Raw genomic sequence first — 21,172 nt, 5'->3', positions numbered from 1 at the left:
CCTGCCTGTCTCGCTCCCGGCAGTGGGTCTGGGGTCACATCCCATTGCTGAGAGAACAAGGTTGTCTTCACCTTTCTCTTTCCATCGGATCTAGGAGCAGAATTAGGCCACTCTACTCCACCATTCAATCCTGGCTGATTTCTTTCTCAACCCCATTCTGCTGCCTTCTCCCTGTCACCCCCTCACTGATAAAGAACCTATCAATCTCTGCCTTAAACACACCCAATGACTCGGCCTCCGCTGCCCTCTGTGGCAACAGATTCCACAGATTCACCGCTCTCTGGCTGAAGAAATTCCTCCTCATCTCAGTTCTGAAGGGACGTCCCTTTATTCTGAGGCTGTGCCCTCAGATCCCGGACTCTCCCTCTGATGGAAACATCCTCCTCACATTCACTCTATCCAAGCCTTCCAGTTAATCGAATTAGTCCCTTCTGATCTCATTTCTAAAGCAAGATTTCTGCAGCACATTTCACGCATCAGCATTCAGGAAAGAGTCGCAGAGTCCACACAGCACAGAAACAGGCTCTCTGGCCCACCATGTCCCCGCTGACCATCAAGAACCCATCTATATCATTCCCATTTCACAGTGCTTGATCCTTTCAATTGTAAAGGAATAATGACTGTTAAAATGCAGGAAACACTGCAATCATTTTGCCAGTCTTCACAAGCAGTCATGTGCTAACAACCAACTTGTTTTAATGGTTATAGAGTCATACAGCATGGAAACAAGCCCTTCAGCCCAACAGGTCTATGCTGACCAAGATGCCCATCTAAGCCAGTCTCATTTGCCTGCGTTTGGCCCATATCCCTCTAAACATTTTCCATCCGTGTACCTGTCCAAGTGTCTTTTAAATGTTGTTAATGTACCTGCCTCACCCACTTCCTCTGGCAGCTCGTTCCATATACGGACCGCCCTCTGGGTGAAAAAGTTGTCCCTCAGGTCCCCTATTAAATCTTTCCCCTCTCACCTTAAACCCACGCCTTCTAGTTCTTGATTCCCCAACCCTGGGGAAAAGACTGTGCACATTCACCTTATCAATGGCCCTCATGATTTTATACATCTCTATGGTAGAGCAATACAGCAGGGATACAGGCCCTTCGGCCCGACCACTCCATTCCGACCACGGTGCCCACCCAGCTAGTCCCACTTTCCTGCGCTCGGCCCAAATCCTTCCAAGCCCCGCACTTCCATGTATCTATCCAAATGCTTCTTAAGTGATACTATTGTACCTGCCTCAACCTCTTCCTCCGGCATCTCATCCCATACACTCACCACCCTCTGTGTGAAGAAGTTGCCCCTCAGGTCCCTCTTAATCTTTCCCCTCTCACCCTAAACCTATGCCCCCTAGTTATGGATTCCCCTACCTCGGGAAACAGACGGTGACCATTCATTTTATCTATGCCCCTCATAATGAGGCAATTATGCCCCTCTTATAATCTCACCCCTCAGTCTCCTGCACTGAGGAATAAAGTCTTGGCCAACCTCTCCTTGTAACTCAATTTCTGGCCACATTCTCCTAAATCATCTTTGCTTGCTTTCCAGTTTAGTTGTGGGATTAAGTATTGCCCCAGGATACTTGCTCTTCTTCAAAACAGTGGCCATGACATCTTTGACAACTGTCTGAGCGTCTCATTCAAAACAAGGTGCTTCTGACAGTGTAGCACTCCTCTCCCTGGGAACACTGACCTATCGCTCGTGCTTGAGATTTGTAAAAGGCCTCTGAGACTTGCACTCAGGATCGAACCACCAATTCAGCCTGGGAAGCGATGTTGTTCCTTTACAATTGACAACTGAAAGCATCCACACAATTTCTCCCCGATGATTAGCCCGTAGTGAGATGTCACACCCATCCCAAGCAACATTAAGGGCATGGGTCTCCCATAGGAACTGTTTGCAAACCTGGAAAGAGTTTGGATTCCTAACAAATAGGGTGAGCAGCTTCAAATTCCTGGGCGTCAACATCTCAGAGGATCTATCCTGGGCCCAACACATTGATGCAATCACAAAGAAGGCACGCCAGCGGCCCTACTTCGTTAGGAGTTTGAGGAGATTTGGTATGTCACCAATGACAAATTTCTACAGATGCACAGTGGAGAGCATTCTGACTGGTTGCATCGCCGCCTGGTACGGAGGCTCCAATGCACAGGGTCGCAAGAGGGCGCAGAGGGTTGTAGACTCAGCCAGCTCCATCGTGAGCGCAACCCTCCCTGCCATCGAGGACATCTTCAAGAGGCGGTGCCTCAAGAACATGGCGTCCATCACTTGAGGACCCTCACCACCCGGGACATGCCCTCTTCTCGTTACTACCATCAGGGAGGAGGTACAGAAGCCTGAAGACCCACACTCAATGATTCAGAAACAACTTCTTCCCCTTCACCATCGGATTTCTGAACAGTTCATGAATCCATCAACACTATCTCATTACTCTTTTTTGCACAATTTAATTATTTTGTAATTTATAGTAATTTTATGCCTTTTCACTGTACTGCTGCCGCAAAACAACACATTTTACGTCATATGTCAGTGATAATAAACCTGATTCTGATCCTTTCCTGGGAGAATCAAACATGCACGTGTAGAGTCATACAACATGGAAACAGGCCCTTTGGCCCAATGAGTCTGTGCTGGTCGTCAACACCAATCATGTTTTATTCTCCCCACATTTGCATTAACCCCACCCCCGATTCTACCCCTCAATCACACACTAGGGGGGCAATATACAGCAGCCAATAAACCAATCTGCACACCTTTGGGATGTGGGAGGGAACCGGAGCACCCAGGGGAAACCCATGGTCACAGGGAAAGCGTGCAAACTCCACACACACACACACACACACACACACATGAACGCACACACACAGCGCAGGAGGACGGGATTGAACCTGGGTCTCTGGGGCTGTGAGGAAGCGGCTCCACTGGCTCCCAAGGATGGGAGTGCCACACTGTCAGCGACGCCTTGCGTTGAGTGAGACATTAGGCTCTGTCAGCCCTCTCAGGCGGTTGTGAAAGATGCAACCACATGGCGTCCAGATACATCAACAGACAGGCTGTGGCACGGTGCCCAGTGGCAGGCTGTGCTCATTAGCACGATATGGGGAACTGCTGAGCAATTCCCATCAGTTCCTCATTGCATATCATTAGCACGGTAGGGGAAAATTACTGCAATTAACAGAGCCAAAGCACAGAGATCTCTCGATATATAAATGTTAAATTGATGAATTTTCACTGTAACTCCATTGACCCTTTGGGGTACATGTCTTTGATTTATATTTATGGCAACACGGTGGCGCAGAGGGTAGAGGCGTTGGCTCACAGCTCCAGAGACCCGGGTTCGATCCTGACCTCTGGCTCTGTGTGTGTGTGTGTGTGTGTGTGTGTGTGTGTGTGTGTGTGTGTGTGTGTGTGTGTGTGTGTGTGTGTGTGTGTGCACGCGTATCTGTGTGTGCGTGTAGCTTGCACGTTCTCCCTGTGACCGTGTGGGTTTCCCCTGGGTGCTCCGGTTCCCTCCCACATCCCAACGACGCGTGGGCTCATTGGGTTAATTGGGCACTGCAAACTACCCACCTGGTGTGTGGGTGAGGGTAGCATCTGGGAGGAGTTGATGGGAATGTGGGGAGAATAAAAAATGGGACTAACGTGGGATTGGGGTGAATGGGTGGTTGACGATTGGCTTGGAGGGTCTGGTTAGACCCCCGTGGCCCAACCGACATGTTGACTATCTAAGCTGGTTCCTTTTGCCTGTATTTGGCCCATATCCCTCTCAACCAGGTGGAAGTTCTCGACCCGAGATGTCCATCGACCGTCCACCTCCCCTCACATATGCTGCCTGACCCGCTGAGTCCTTCCAGCACTGTGTGTTGCTCTCTTGGTCTTCATCCAGTTGCAAGAGCTTCATCTTCTCATCCCCCCTCTGCTGCTTTTGAGATTTCCCAGCTCCCCGTTTTCCCTCTCTCCTCAGCTGCCGCTCTGGGCTGTATCTCTCTGTGACCGTACCTGTCACTGGAATGAACAGCCCCTCCACACTCCATACACACCAAGTCAGTGGACCAAATTGCCCACTGTGCTTTTTTGACCAGCCTTTCCGATTCATGATACATTTTCCCCTCCGGGTACATCCGGCAATGAATTCCCAGCCGGAATTAACATCCCAAGGTGAATACTGCCATCCGGACGCTGCAAAGGGGAAGAGCAGTCATCGAACATGGATACTAGTTAAAGTCGCCCGCCCTTCACCACTGTGTCCCCCTGCAGCTCATTCATGGACTGAACTGTGCGCAGTGACGGTTAAGAAATCACAAGAAACTGTGACAACATGGAAGGGAGATGCAAGAACACTGCAGCCAGTCCTACCTGCCAACAAACAGGTGCCCATTCAGCCCATCTGCTCCATGCCAGCCCCCCCAACAGATGAGTCCCATCAGTCTCATTCCCCCACACTCCTTATTCCCCTTCTCTTCCCTGTTCTCTCTCTCACCATCTCCCCTTTGATTCTCTTTACCATTCTTTTTTTCCCTACACCGGTAGACAACTAACCTTGCAGAACGACTGTGGGACGTGGGAGGGAACCGGAGCACCCTATCCACTCTATCTATTCCTCTTAATATCTTGTATCTTCAATGGTTACACAAGAAGTTAGATGGTAGTTTAACACTTCCTCCAAAGGGTGTGTGTGTGTGTGTGTGGGTGGGGACAATATCACTAGTGAATAATGGAAATATTAGTTGTGATGTCTCTCACTTTTTCAGTGTTCCTCTCAACACTTAACCAGTTTCAAGAGTTAGCCCAACCGTCATAAACCATCCCTAACTTTTAACCCCACACTCAGCACGTGATCATGCCGCACTTTTAATTCACACACAACTACAGAGGCGGCACAGGAGGTAGATACTTGGTCCACCTGTTCCCTTCTGTCCCAGAACCCTGCTTTCCACCCCCCCCCCCCCCCCCCCCCCCCCCATCCCTGCAGTCCTGGAGACTTTCTCCGATTATTTATGCGGTCCCGTCCATAAACCCTTGCTGAATCTGCTTCCACAGCTGATTAGGGGAGGTTTGCCAGATCACAACTCGCATAGATTGAGATTCATAGGACACAAAACTGTACAGCACAGGAACAGGCCCTTCAGCCCACCATGTCTGTGCTGAACAAGATGTCAAATTAAATTAAATCTCTTCTGCCTGCACGCGATCCATATCCCTCCATTCCCTGCACATTCTCTGCAGACTCTCTGCATCCTCTGCTACATCTATTTCTTGGTTTATTGCCTGTGCCACTGTAATGTTCTTATTTGGTGGCCTATAGACAACTCCCACCAGTCATTTTTTCCCTTTACTATTCCTAAGGGCAGGCACGGGAGTGTAGCGGTTAGCGTGACGCTATTACAGCGCCAGCGACCCGGGTTCAATTCCGGTCGCTGTCTGTAAGGAGTTTGTACCTTCTCCCCGTGTGTCTGCGTGGGTTTCCTCCGGGTGCTCCAGTTTCCTCCCACATTCCAAAGACGTACGGGTTAGGAAGTTGTGGGCGTGCTATGTTGGCGCCGGAAGCGTAGTGACACTTGCAGGCTGCCCCCAGAACACTCGACGGAAAAGATGAATTTCACATGAATTTCGATGTACATGTGACTAATAAAGATATCTTGTCTTGTCTTCATGTGTCTACCTAACAGCCTCTTAAACACCTCTGTCTTATCTGTCCCCACCCCCACCCCTGGCAGCCTATTCCAGGGACCCATCACTCTCTGTGTAAAAAAAACTTTCCCCCCTCTCACCTTACAGCTATGCCCTCTAGTATTGGACATTTCCACCCTGGGAAAAAGATTCTGACTGCCTACCCTATCTCTGCCTCCCATTTTATAAATCTCTGTCAGGTCTCCCCTCAGCCTCTGCTGCTCCAGAGAAAACAATCCAACTTTGTCCAACCTCTCCAATACTCTCCAATCCAGGCAGCATCCCGGTGAACCTCTTCTGCACCCCCTCCAAAGCCTTCACATCCTTCCTGTATTGGGGGCGACCAGAACTGCAGACAATACTCCAAGTGTGGCCTGACCAGAGTTTTATACAGCTGCAACATGAATTCCTGACTTTTATACTCAATGCCCCGACCGATTCAGATTCAGGGTCATACAGCACAGAACCAGGCCCTTCAGCCCAACTCGTCCATGTCCCCGAGATGCCTATCCACACTACTGCCATTTGCCTGCTGGAGACGCAAGAGACTACAGATGCTGGAATCTGGAGCACTTTGGAAATGGACAATATATCATAAAAACAGAGGTAGGAATAGGTAGTGAGGGGTTGGGGAACAATGAGGTTGGAGGGTGAAATGGTGGTGGGTGGGAGGGGGTGGGGGTGGATCCCAACCCAAAACATCGACCGTCCATTTCTCTCCATAGATGCTGCCTGACCCACTGAGTTCCTCCAGTGCTCTGTGTGTTGTCCCATTTCCCCACGTTTGGCCCATATCCATGTACCTGCTTCTACCGCTTCCTCTGGCAGCTCATTCTATATACCCACCACCCTGTGGAAAAACTTGCTCCTCAGATCCCATTCCTCCCCCCCCCCACCTCATTAAAAAGGAAATTCTCCCCTCCTCTCTTTTGCTAGCTCTCTTAAAGCCTTCCCCTCTGATTAGTGACCATCTTAGCCACTGGAATAAGATTTGCATCGACAAAACTCTTCACAACTTTCTCCTCAACTTTCCCGAAATCAGGGAGAGTGAATTCAGTCCCAGGTGGTAGACCTGGGAGGTTTCTTCTGCCTCCCCCACCCCCAGTTACCCAGGTTCGATCCTGACCTCTGGTGCTTGCACCTTCACCCCATGACCACGTAGGCTTCTCCCAGGTTCTTCAGCTTCCAGCCACATCCCAAGTGATGTGCTGGTTATTAGGTTCATTGGTTTCTGTAAATTACCCTCAGTGTAGGGGAACAAGTGGGGAACTCATGGGTAAGTGAGAGAGAATGGGGTAGACCCGCTGGCCTCACAGCACTGTGTGTGTGTGTGTGTGTGTGTGTGTGTGTGTGTGTGTGTGTGTGTGTGTGTGTGTGTGTGTGTGTGTGTGGAGTTTGCACACTCCCCCTGTCCTGTGACAGCGTGGGTTTCCTCCAGGTGCTCCGGTTCCCTCCTACGTCCGAACGTGCGGGGTCAGAGGGTTCATCGGCCACCGTGAATCGTCCCCCCCCTTGTGTGGACCGTGGGGAGGATTAAATGGAAAGTGTATATAGGTGCTTGCTGATCAGCTCGGACCCTGTTATACGTTGGGCCAGTTGTCCTGTTGAAGGTTACGAGGTTTAAGGGAAATAAGAGGGGGGAATGGGACTGTCCTGAGAGCCGGCATGGTCGATGGGCTGAATGGCCTCCTTCTGTAAATTAATTGTAATTGGTTTATTATTGTCACATGTACTGAGGAACAGTGGAAAACTTTGTTCTGCATGCCATCCAGACAGTTCATTTCATCGCATGAGTACATCGAGGTAGTACAAGGGAAAAGCAATAACAGAATGCAGAATACAGTGTTACAGAGAAAGTGCAGTGCAGGCAGACAACAAGGTAAATTGTGAGGTCAAGAGTCCATCTTGTCATACAAGTATAGAAACACAAAGGAAAAAAGATGAGAAAAAGTTAAGAAAGTGAAGACAAGTTTAAGAAAAACGGGAGAATAAGGCCCCCTGAGAATATCCCAAAAGTGGATGACAGCCTTTGAGGACTTTTCTGAAGTGATTTCATTGCTGTAATACAGGAAATAGAACTGCCAACCTGAATGCAGGGAAGTCTGACACATAGCAGTGAGAGGAACAACAAGCCAATTTGCATTTAGAAAGCCCCTTTGCACAACAGTGAAATAAATGACCAGATAATCTATTTGAAGTAAAAATACAAAACACCAGCGTAAATTCACGCAGCATCGATGGAGAGCAGATGAAAAAAAATCATTTAAAAAAATGCCCATGCTGGAAATCCGAAATAAAAACAGAAAATGCTGGAAACACTCAGAAAGTCAGGAGGCGTCTGTGGAAACAGAGAGACAATGTTTCAGGTGGGAGGCTCTTCGTCAGAACTGGGAACGAGAGATAGAAAGGTGGATTTCAGTTGCAGAGAAGATGGCAGATGGGGGGGTGGGAGAGGGGAAGTATCTACGAGAGGGTGAGACCAGGTCCTATGGGGGCAGTTGGAGGGTAATTATACTTCATTGCCAATGCATTGCTAATAGCGTGACTCTGAAACATCCTCAGCATGCCACATTTTTTTCTCTCTCTGTACATACGGGCCAGCAGTTGGGAGACCAGCGGGATGGACGGGGGTGGATTTGTCAGCCTCTGCGGGACTGCAGGCACCTTCTGCCAGGCGAGAATGGGCCATTTCCCCGCGCCTTCCCTCCCCAGCTCCCCTCCTGGGCTGCAACAGTCGGGGGAGGGGGGGAGGAGTCTGGGTGGAGCCGAGCAGAGCTGGCATTGCCGAGCGGACTCCCTTGCTCGCTCGGTGACAGCTGGCGGCCGCTCCCTGTGCACCTGCTGGCTCCCCCATCACAGTGTTCTGGTGATCCACACTGTTTCCGACAATCTGGGTGATGGACAGTTCTCAGGAATTGAACTCATGAAGATGTATTGTCCTTCATCAATCGTGGAATTGAATTTAGGATCCGAGAGGTAATGCTGCATCTATATAGGACCCTGGTCAGACCCCACTTGGAGTACTGCGCTCAGTTCTGGTCGCCTCACTACAGGAAGGATGTGGAAGCCATAGAGAGGGTGCAGAGGAGATTTACAAGGATGCTGCCTGGATTGGGGAGCATGCCTTATGAAAGCAGGTTGAGGGAACTCGGCCTTTTCTCCTTGGAGCGACGGAGGATCAGGGGGGACCTGATAGAGGTGTATAAGATGATGAGAGGCATTGATCGTGTGGATAGTCAGAGGCTTTTTCCCAGGGCTGAAATGGTGGCCACAAGAGGACACAGGTTTAAGGTGCTGGGGAGTAGGTACAGAGGAGATGTCAGGGGTAAGTTTTTTACTCAGAGAGTGGTGAGTGCGTGGAATGGGCTGCCGGCAACGGTGGTGGAGGCGGATACGATAGAGTCTTTTAACATGCTTTTGGGTAGGTACATGGAGCTTAGAAAAATAGAGGGCTATGGGTAAGCCTAGTAATTTCTAACATAGGGACATGTTCGGCACAACTTTGTGGGCCGAAGAGCCTGAATTGTGCTGTAGGTTTTCTATGTTTCTAGGTTTCTAATAGCTTAAATTGTTAATAATCTGGCATTTGAAATCAAACCTTAACTACCAGATTATGGTTCGTCAATCTGCGGAAATCTGCCATTCTTACTTGGTCCAGCCTATATGTGACTTCAGGCCCAACGATGTGTTAACTCTTAAACCTTGCCTTCTCACTTTTTCAGTTATAATTAAGATTTATTTTTGGGCTGTAAATGTTAACTCTGCATGGGCTGCCTGACCTGTTGTGTATATCAAGCACTTTCTATTTTTAATTCAGATTTCCAGCATCTGCAGTTTTTTTTTAATCCTCGTGCCCTCCGAAATGGCCCAACATTGTCACAGAACCCGACAGGACAGAAACAGGTCCTTCAGCCCACCATGTCCGTGCTGGCCTATGGATACTGCTCCCGTTTGCCAGTCTACTCTGCCTTGGCAGTTCAGGCGCTCGATACCTTTTACGCAGCGGGAGTCTCTGCCTCCACCACCCTCCGAGGCAGTGCATTGCCGATTCCAACCCCCTTCTGGGGGGGGGGGGGTAAAATTCCCCCTCAGGTCCCTTCTGAACCTCTCACCCTGAAGCTTTGCTCTCTGGTTTTTCACATGGGGGAAAGGTTTCTTACTATCTACATGCTACCACCCCTCATAATTCAGTGCACATAAGATAAGGTATCTTTATTAGTCACATGTACATCGAAACACACAGTGAAATGCATCTTTTGCGTAGAGTGTTCTGGGGGGCAGCCCGCAAGTGTCACCACGCTTCCGGCGCCAACATAGCACGCCCACAACTTCCTAACCCGTACGTCTTTGGAATGTGGGAGGAAACCGGAGCACCTGGAGGAAACCCACACAGACACGGGGAGAAGGTACAAACTGCTTACAGACAGAGGCCGGAATTGAACCCGGGTCGCTGGCGCTGTTACACTAACCGCTACACTACCGTGCCTGCCCCTATCTGTCCCCCTCTCTCCTCTGCTCTGAAGGAGAACACAATGTTGCATTAGGGTCCAGATTGTGGGTTTTATTGTGTTTTTCCTTGTAGTTTTAGCTTTCTTTATGCTTGCTCATGTTTGCATAATCACCTGTTTGTCTGCAGACTTTTAGTAACTTGTAGTACATTCGGTTCTATACTTCTGTAGTTTCTTTGTCTGCGAAGCTGAAGTGTGAATCAGTCCCTGCTCACAGGTTTCTCATCCGGGAAGAGCCCAACTGGTTTTGCAGTATAACAGGGGAGCAAGTGCTCACATTCCTTTGTTACAGTCACAGTTACTTCTCGTTACTGTTATGTTGCTGGCTGGTACAGCACTACGATGAACACCTAATAAAATGGCTGTAACGGTAAGATTTGTGCTTCGTTCTTGACTTCAGAAGAACTGCCTGCACGACATCATCTCCAGATCTAATACCAGTCTATCCTCAGAGAGGATAAAATACCACAAGCAAAGCTGTTCTACTTTTAACTGGATCTACCACAAACTGCAAGGCAGCTGGGAAAATCTGGGATTTTGCCTCTGCTGTGAGGCGGGAAAAGGTGGAGCAACCCGTTCTGTCGATGAAGATCAATACACAAAAAATCCCACAGATGGTGCAGGATTTACCAGGATGCTGCCTGGTTTAGAGAGTATGCATTATGAGGAGAGATTAAAGGGAGCTAGGGCTTTACTCTTTGGAGAGAAGGAGGATGAGAGGAGACATGATACAAAATATTAAGAGGAATAGATAGAGTAGACAGCCAACGCCTCTTTCCCAGGGCACCAATGCTCAATACAAGAGGGCATGGCTTTAAAGTGATGGGTGGGAAGTTCAAGGGAGATATCAGAGGAAGGTTTTTTACCCAGAGAGTGGTTGGGGCGCGGAATGCGCTGCCTGGGACGGTGGTGGAGGCAGGTACATTGGTCAAGTTCAAGAGATTACTAGGTAAGCATATGGAGGAATTTAAAATAGAGGGATATGTGGGAGGAAGGGGTTAGGTAGTCTTAGGCGTGGTTTAAAGGTCGGCACAACATTGTGGGCCAAAGGGCCTGTATTGCGCTGTACTGTTCTATGTTCTATGTAGATGCTGAAAATCCGAAATAAAAACAGAAACTGCTGCAAGAACTCAGCAGGTCAGGCAGCGCCTGCGGAAAGAGAAGCTGTAACAGAGGATTTTTGGACCTCAAGTGTTCATTGCTTGCATCTTCCTCCACGAATGCTGTCTGACCTGTTGAGTGTTTCCAGTATTTTCTGTCTTTTTCTGTGAAAGAGAGAGAAAGCAAGTAGGCGAGAGGTCCCATGGCTCGGACCCGAAACGTTAACTCTCTTTCTCTCTCCGCAGATGCAGCCTGACTTGCTGACTGTTTCCAGCATTTTCAGTTCAAATGATTTCCCACATCTGCTCGTGGGTAGCAAGAGGTGGCAGCCAAAAAAACATTGTTCTCATTGCCATGCCATCACTGCATCCTTGAGAGTACATTCTGGAGCAGCTTATGACGGAGCAGCCAACTCCACATGGATCCAAAGTAAAACCTTGCGTGCCAGCACTGTGCAGAAGGGTTGCACTGCTGTTTTGGCAAATGAATTTGGAAGTAATCCCATAGCTGGGAGCGTGCTTGATCCTGCCAGAGGGACTCAGAGGGATAAGGTTTCAGCGCACAAACACAATGTCAGGTCCAGTGAGGGAGCACGCGGCAATGGGTTTATGGGCAGAGAGCGGGTTACAAACGGGGCACTTAATCCACCATCAGTGTAAGTTTTGTAGTCAAGTTCTTGAGCTATTACAGCGCCAGCGACCCGGGTTCAATTCCGGCCACTGTCTGTAAGGAGTTTGTGCGTTCTGCCCGAGTCTGCGTGGGTTTCCTCCGGGTCCTCCAGTTTCCTCCCACATTCCAAAGACGGGTTAGGAAGTTGTGGGCATGCTATGTTGGCGCCGGGAAGGAAGGAAATCTGGAGGGCGAATTGCAGCTTTCCTCGTTTTACGTGGTGGGGGAAACAAGTATTAAATCCTGACTTCAACGGTAACCACGCCACTCACCAGCTGCTACCTGAATGTGATCGTGTCACGAATGGCTAAAGAAATTGGATTGACATTCTGAGTTCAGGGGGTGATCTTATTGAAACATGCAAGATACTGAGGGGATGTGGCAGGGAAGATCTGGCGCAACACACAAAAGGAGCTGGAGGAACTCAGCGGGTCAGGCAGCATCTGTGGAGGGAGACGGACAGTCGGTGTTTCAGGTTGAGACCCTTCATTTTATGTGGCTCCAGATTCCAGCATCTGCAGTCTCTTGCGTCTCCAGGGTAGATGTGGAGACGTTTCCACCAGCAGGAAGAGTCTCGGACAAGGGGATGTAGTTACAAGATTAGGGGGCGGTCATTTAACACTGAGGTGCGTGGGGACTTCTTCTCACAGAGCATGGGGAATCTCTGGAATTTTCTGCTTGGGAGGGTTGTGGAGGCTGAGTCATGGGAGGGGGTAGACAAAGAGGAAATAGATATATTTTTAAAAATTGAGGAATTAAGGGCAATGGGGAACTGACACAGAAGAGGGGATGAGGCCTGGGGTAGATCAGCGATGATGATATTGAATGGCGGGGTAGGACAGGATATCTTTATTAGTCACATGTACATCGAAACAAACAGTGAAATGCATCTTTTGCGTAGAGTTTTCTGGGGCAGTCTGTAAGTGTCGCCACGCTTCCGGCGCCAACATAGCATGCCCACAACTTCCTAACCTGTACGTCTTTTGGAATGTGGGAGGAAACCGGAGCACCCGGAGGAAACCCACGCAGACATGGGGAGAACGTACAAACTCCTCACAGACAGTGGCGGGAACTGAACCCGGGTCGCTGGTGCTCTAATAGCGTTACACTAACCGCTACACTACCGTGGAGTGGTCCGCTCCTGCTCCTATTTCCTCATGTACATCCATCATCTGTGTCTGCTGCTCGACACTGGCTTCTCGTAAAGCAATGCTTCAATTTTAAAATAACCACTCTCATTTTAAAATCTCTCCACATCTTACTTCTCTAACCTCGGCTGGTCTGAGATCTTTCTCCTCCTCCACTTCTCTACCCATCCCTCCCACACACAAGTTCCAACTTCCATTATCAGTGGGTCAGGCGGACTGGGACACAAACTTTGAAGTTTCCCTCTGACACCCCACTTCACTACCCGTCTCCCAAACCTCTTAGTCATTCTTGCATCATCTGAGACACTGCGTAAATCATGACACAGGAGAGACTGCAGATGCTGGAAATCTGCAGCAACACACACAAAATGCTGGAGGAACTCAGCGGGTCAGGCAGCATCTGTGGAGGGAAATGAACAGTCGACAATTCAGGCCGAGACCCTTCATCAGCATTTTATTGTACATGGCTAAGCATGCATTCAAAATATTAAATGTCAGGATGGCTTTATAAAACATTGGTCAGTCATACAGAATAATTGCCTTCATTAGCCAGGGTAAAGAACATAAGGGCAGGGAGGTCATGTTACAACTTTATAAAACATTGGTCAGACCACAGCTGGAGCACTGGGTGCAGTTCTGGTCACCGCACTACAGGAAGGAGGTGACTGCACTGGAGAGGGTGTAGAGGAGATTCACCTGGGTGTTGCCTGGGAAGGAGTGGTTCAGTTATGAGGAGAGACCAGAGAGGCCAGGTCTCTTTTCTCTGGAGCGGAGGGGGCTGAGGGGGGACCTGATAAAAGGTGGACAAAACTACAAATACTTTTCCCTGCAGCACAGGTGTCAAAAACTAGAGGACAGAGAGTAAGGGGGAAGATATTCAGAGGTGATCTGAGGAAGACCTTTCTTTCTCCCAGAGGGGGGGTTGGAATCTGGAACGCACTGCCTGAGGGGTTGGTGGAGGCAGGGACCCTCACAACATTTGAGAAGCATGTAGACAAGGACTTGAAGGTATAGACTCTCACCAACTTTTATCAATGCACCATACAGAGCATCCTATCTGGATGTATCACCGCTTGGTACGGCAACTGCTCTGCCCAGGACCGCAAGAAACTGCAGAGAGTTGTGGACACAGCCCAGCACATCACGGAAACCAGCCTCCCCTCCATGGACTCTGTCTTTACCTCTCGTTGTCTTGGTGAAGCAGCCAGCATAATCAAAGGCCCCACCCACCCGGGTCATTCTCTCTTCTCTCCTCTTCCATCGGGTAGAAGATACAGGAGCCTGAGGGTATGTACCACCAGACTTAAGGACAGCTTCTATCCCACGGCGATAAGACTGTTGAACGGTTCCCTTATACGATGAGATGGACTCTGACCTCACGATCTACCTTGTTGTGACCTTGCACCTTATTGCACTGCACTTCCTCTGTAGCTGTGACACTTTAATCTGTACTGTTATTGTTTTTACCTGTACTACCTCAATACACTCTGTACTGACTCAATGTAACTGCAGTGTGTAATGAATTGACCTGGACGGTCGGTATGCAAGACAAGTTTTTCACTGTACCTCGGTACAAGTGACAATAATAAACCAAAACCAATACCAATAGAAGAAGGCAACAGTCCAAGTACTGGTAAATGGGATTGGTGTAGATGAGTACTTGATGGTCAGAATGGAAGCGGTGGGCCGAAAGGCCTGTATTGTGCTGTCGGTTTTCTATGTTTCTATGAGTGCGATTTGACAGAGACAAGAGGCAGCACAGAGACAGGTCCTCAGCCCACTGAGTCCATGCCGACCACCAAACACCCATTTACACTAATCCCACATTCTCATCAACTCCCACTCCCCATGAGTCTAGTACCCGCTCATACATGGGGGGGGGGAGGGCAACTTGCAGCAGCCATTTAAGCTACCAACCTGCATGTCTTTGGGATGTGAGAGGACTCAGGGACACCCTTGTGGCAGTTTAATTTTCCTTTGAGTTGAACTATCTTTCTAGCTACAAAAAAACCTGTTCTTCCAGCATTCTGCGTTTTGTTCCAGATTCTAGCCTGCGGTTTCTTTTGTCTTCATATCATTCTTGCCACCATCATCAGGGCTAAAACCTGAATAAAACATGTTTGTCAAGGCAATAAATGTTGAGACTATTCCCCAGTTACCTCAAAATACTTCCTAAACTATCAATGCATAGAGCACGGAAAGAGGCCCTTCGGCCCAATTCATCCATGCCAACCAAGGTCTCTCTCTGCACTTAAATTGGTAAATTGGTTTATTATTGTCACATGTACTGAGGTCCAGTGAAAAACTTTGTTTTGCGTGCCATCCATACAGATCATTTCATCACATCAGTGCATTGAGGGAAAACAATAACAGACTGCAGAATAAAGTGTTACAGCTACAGAGAAAGTGCAGTGCAGGCAGACAATAAGGTGCAAGGGCCATGACGAGGTAGGTTGTGAGGTCAAGAGTCCCATTTGCTTGTGTTTGGCTCATATCCTTCTAAACTTTTCCAGTCCACGTACCTGTCCAAATGTCTTTTAATTCAATCTTCCCAATGTATGGACGTGAATCTTGTATTTGGAATTAAGATTCCCATATAATTCCCAATATTAACTGTAAGTACACATGGCTGTTGTGAAATTCCTGCCTGATTCTGTCCAATATTTATTCAGATCAATTATTTCTAGTAATCTAATGAAGTGAACAAAGGGAACTAAAGGGAAATTCAAACAAGAGAGCTTAAAACATGGTGACAAACAGAATCCAGGCTTGTGTTTTGTTCCTTTAGAAAACTTTTCAAGTAAAACTTTAAAATTATTAATTTCCAGTGAAATTAAACTTTAATAGTCTTACCTAAGAACAAAGGAGAATAAAAATAGGTGGTACCTCACACACCTCCCGTGTTCACACAGCTTTTGAAAGAAGCACTGCCACTTAATAAACACTTAGCAACCTTTTGTTCACACACATATCTTTCTTTCTCTCTCTCTCCCTATCTCGAGCCACCACAACTATTTCACAGTGAACACACAAGAGACTGCAGATGCTGGAATCTGGAGCAACACACAATCTGCTGAAGGAACTCAGCAGGTCGAGCAGCATCTGTGGGAGGAAAGGAATTGTCGATGTTTTGGGTCGAAACCCTGCATCAGGACAACATGCTGTTCAGTAACTGCATTCCTTACTGCAAGCTCACCATGCATTGTCACAGCTCATTACCTCCCTCGCAAACAATCTCGGTTGTACATCATGTGCCTGCCAAAGCAAGCCCATCCTTTAGCTTTTGCAGACAAACTTCTCCAACAGAAAGGGTAACCAGTCACCCATTCCTCTCAACACTTGCAAACTATGGATATAACAGCCTGGTACGGAGGCTCCAATGCACAAGATCACAAGAGGCTGCAGAGGGTTGTAGACTCAGCCAGCTCCATCATGGGCACAAACCTCCCCACCATCGAGGACGTCTTCAAGAGGCAGCACCTCAAGAGGGCGGCATCCATCGCTAAGGACCATCACCACCTGGGACATGCCCTCTTCTTGTTACTACCATCGGGGAGGAGGTACAGGAAACTGAAGACCCACACTCAACGATTCAGGAACAGCTTCTTCCCTCCGTCATCAGATTTCTGAACGGTCCATGAACCCATGAACACTACCTCATTATTCCTTTTGTTTGCACTATTTATTTATTTTTGTAATTTATACTAATTTTATGTCTTTGCACTGTACTGCTGCCGCGAAACAACACATTTCACGTGATATAAGGCTGTGATAATAATCCTGATTCTGATTCTGATATCCGTTAATGTCCAAACCTTGCTTGATGTATGAGTTTGTTCTTTTTCCTTTTCTAATCTAGAAACAACCCCTGCTGTCCAACTTTCTGCCAAAGCTTGATCCCATTTACCCAATTAAAACTCTGTTCTCTGGAATGTAGAACAAAATACCTTGCCAGTGGAAAGGGTTGACCTCTCTGGTTGCATCTCAAGCAATGGACTGTGGTACAATAAACTAATTCCTTGATGCTCTCTTTTGATTTTTAAAAACTTTGCAAAATCTATCCTGGGGACTCAAAATCAAATAAAAATATTTAAAACTTAATTGACATCCTTCATCATTGGATGCTTTCTCGCTCAACAAGTCCTCCAACTGGGAGGAGTTAATCCAAAGAGAAACTAGCTACCTGCCTTGGCAGCCAATTGTTGCCTCCACCTCACAAGGTCACAAGGCAAAGGAGTAGAAGTAGGCCATTTGGCCCATCGAATCTGCTCCGTTACCTCACCATTGGCTAAGCTATTCTCCCTTCTAGCCCCAATTCCCAGCCTTTTCCCCATATCCCTTGATGCCCTGACTAATTAGATACCTATCAATCTCCTCCTTAGACACCCCCCAATGATCGGGCCTCCACAGCTGTATGTGGCAACGAATTCCATAAATCCATGACCCTCTGGCTAAAGAAATTTCTCCTCATCTCTGTTCTAAATGGGTACCCTCTAATTCTAAGACTGTGCCCTCTAGTCCTGGACTCACCCACCAAGAGAAACAACTTGGCCACTTCTACTATGTCCAGTCCTTTCACCCGCTGTCACCTCCCAGCCTCTTGGACTGGTTGGGGTAGATGTGGAAGAGGTGCTGCATGGAGACATTGAACTCAGACTCTGGTCACTTTCTCCAGGGCGTCCGAGATGGCTGAGGAAGGCGGAGAGAAAATTCAGCCCGGGGCGAGAATCGTTTAGGTCACAGAGGTACCACCGTGTCGGAGGAAGCCACGCTCCGCCTTCCTCTCCTATCAGATCCCACCACCTGCAGCCCTCTGTCACCTCCACCTATCACCTCCCGGCCTCTGTCGCTCTCTCCACCCTCCCCTCCTCTGTCCCCCCTCACCTGGATCCACTGATCACCTCCCACCCCCTTCCCCTCGCCTCTTTATACCAGCTATCTCCTCTCTACTCTTTCAGTCCAGATGGAGGGACTCGATGTGAAACATCGACCCTCCATTTCCCTCCACAGACACTGCCTGACCTGCTGAGTTCCTCCAGCGGTTTGATTTTTGCTTTGGATTCCAGCATCTGCAGTCTCTTGTGTCTCTAGTTCTCTGCCTTGCAGTACTGAAGTAAATCGTGCTTAAACATACAAGCCATCCCGGGGTAATGAACGGGGTCCATTTTTACAGACGATTTAAAAAATCAGTCAATTTTGTCCATAATTCAAAAAATACGCAAAAATCACTTGATAAAGTAACCACACCTCCATGGTCTTATAATGTACGGCATCGAAAACACATAAGACTGTTAAGAAAGAACAATTAGTAAATGTGGAGAGAGAGAGAGAGAACTAGTTCTACTGTTCGTAGGGATGAACATTTGTACGTGGTCGGACTTTTGAATTTAATAATGTTATGGGAGCTCATTTGTGCTGCCCTGCACACGAGCGAGCTCCCACGATATTATTAAATTCAGGAGTTTGTAACCTAGGGAAGGCCTGTATGTTCGAATTAAAATTAAAATGTGCCATTGATTTCCATTTAGACTCAATAAAAAGCAATTTCTTGCAGTAACTGAATTAAGACACTATTTCAAAAAGCTCCATTTATTTAGAATTTGATACCAAATCTAGTTTCGACTTCAAGGGCACATCTTATCTCTAATTCCCTCTATTTCCATTTCATTCGTATTATTACGTCTCCTCAGCCCTCAACTATTCCCAGCCGAAACCTTTACATTTGTAAGTCAAAATCTGCCAAGCTTTCTGTAACATTTCAAACTAGCAGAGCGTTCACGTTTCAAACGTACTCCCAAGATTCATACAAAGGACAGCATAAAACACACACCACAAAGAAACCCTCTTAAGGCTTTCATACAAAGGAATGCTGGAAGGTGTCAATCATGCAAATCGTACTTCATGTGCATCTCAACCAGACCTCCAACAGCCTCAAAATCCCTACCGCCGTCAAAAATAGTCTCCGTTAGCTAAAAAAAAGGCATGCCAATCAGCAGATCAGTCTAACCTTTGGACTTTAGTTCAAAATTGGGGTGGAGTACATGCCCCTGTCTGTGGACTCTGATCTCACGATCTACCTTGTTGTGACCTTGCACCTTATTGCACTGCACTTTCTCTGTAGCTGTGACACTTTACTCTGTACTGTTATTGTTTTTACCTGTACTACATCAATGCACTCTGTACTAACTCAATGTAACTGCACTGTGTCATGAATTGACCTGTACGATTGGTATGCAAGACAAGTTTTTCACTGTACCTCGGTACAAGTGACAATAATAAACCAATACCAATACCAATGGTGTTGAGGTGGAGATGGTTCAAGTTCTTAAGTGGAAATATCACCAACCACGTGGACACAACGGCCAAAAACTGCACTGGCACCTCTGCTTCCTAAAAAGGCTAAGGAAATTTGCATGTCCCCGATGACTCTCACCAATTTTTACAGATGCACCACAGAAAGCATCCTACCCGGATACATCACGGCAACTGCTCTGCCCGAGGCTGCAAGAAATTGCAGAGAGCAGTGGACACAGCTCAGCACATCACGGAAACCAGCCTCCCCTCCATCTCCATTTCATGTGTGATTAGTTATTACGTCTCCTCAGCCCTCAACTATTCCCAACCAAAACCTTTCAAACGGTGACTTTGCATGTGTAAGTCAAAATCTGCCAAGCTTTGTGTAACATTTCAAACTAGCAGAGCGTCCATGTTTCAGACTTACTCTCAAGATTCATACAAAGGACAGCATAAAACACACACCTCAAAGAAACTCTTTTAAGGCTTTCATACAAAGGAATGCTGGAAAGCGTCAACCATGCAAGTCCATGGATTCCACCTACACCTCCTGCTGCCTCAGGAAAGTAGCCAATCAAGGACCCCTCCCACCCCGGACATTCTCTCTTCTCCCCTCTCCCATCACAAAAGCTTGAGAACACGCACCACCAGGCTCAAGGACAGCTTCTATCTCACTGTTATCAGACTATTGAATGGACGCTAAAAGACGGACTCCTGACCTCACAATCTACCTCGTCGTGGCCCTTGCACCTTATTGTCTGCCTGCACTGCACTTTCTCTGTAACTGTAACACTATATTCTGCATTCTGTTTTCCTCTTGTACTCCCTCGATGTACTTATGTACAGAATGATCTGTCTGGATGGCAGGCAGACAAAAGCTTCTCACTGTATCTCGGTGTGTGTGTCAATAATGAACCAATTCCAATACCAATATAGTCTCACCAACACCTTGCACTACTGAAACACATCCTCCCGACTTCTGTATCCAATTCCCCGACAGCAAGTGTGACATTATGTTTAGATCGGCAGGTAGAACAGTCTGGCAGAGGAACCGGCCCTATGGCCCACAATGACAGTGCGAAATTTAACTAACCCCTTCTGCCTGCATAATGTCCATCTCCCTCCATTACCTGCACATCCATGAGCTCTGCAAGGTCATACTGTGCCTTGCAGCCCCAACCTCCACCAGAACCTGGGTGCCCTGTACTGTAGGAGTGGAATATCCTGCTGATGGATCTGGTTGTTTTATATATATCCTTCCTAAAGACGTATGGGTAGGTTAATTTGGGGTTAAAATGGGCGGCGCGGACTCGTTGGGCCAGAAGGGCCTGTTACCAAGCTGTAAATAAAAATTTAAAATTAAAATTTAATTTTTTACATGTAATATTCCTCTAGTGGCTGTACAAGGTATAACTGCTTCTTCGCTGGTGTGTTCTTTCACCAGGTGAATGAGCATTTTATCATTGGTTGATTTTGCCATAGTAATTACCAGGTGTTGTCTGATTGGACTATTGTTATCTAAGGAATGTCTCTTATTTCAGGTATAAAAGGAGCTGTTTTATGTTAAAAAGTCTTCTTGCCTCTCTCTCTTGCTCTCCTGTGCTACCTGCTCTTCAACAAGAATTGTTGAAGGAAGCCCCTTAAATATTGTAAATATGGGATTGGGGTAGCACCCCAGGAAGCCACAGGAGTGGCATTGGTGCTGTGTTTTTTATATATAAAAAAGTAACACTAATGATTGATCTGTACACGAATGTAAAGGTTTGCACTGTTTTATTGTTGTACAT

The 21,172-nt window shown here is 47.5% G+C and overlaps 1 protein-coding gene across 9 annotated transcripts in view; it reads right to left on the bottom strand.

Annotated features, from left to right (window-relative positions):
* Positions 1 to 21,172, bottom strand: part of LOC127587505 (zinc finger and BTB domain-containing protein 7B-like) — a 444,483-nt gene that overhangs the window by 271,049 nt on the left and 152,262 nt on the right. The window lies entirely within an intron of this gene.

This window comes from Pristis pectinata, chromosome 40 (genome assembly GCF_009764475.1).
Source record: "Pristis pectinata isolate sPriPec2 chromosome 40, sPriPec2.1.pri, whole genome shotgun sequence".
Classification (NCBI taxonomy): Eukaryota; Metazoa; Chordata; class Chondrichthyes; order Rhinopristiformes; family Pristidae; genus Pristis; species Pristis pectinata.
Note: the sequence above shows the minus strand (reverse complement) of the source record. Positions and strands in the feature narration are given on the sequence as shown.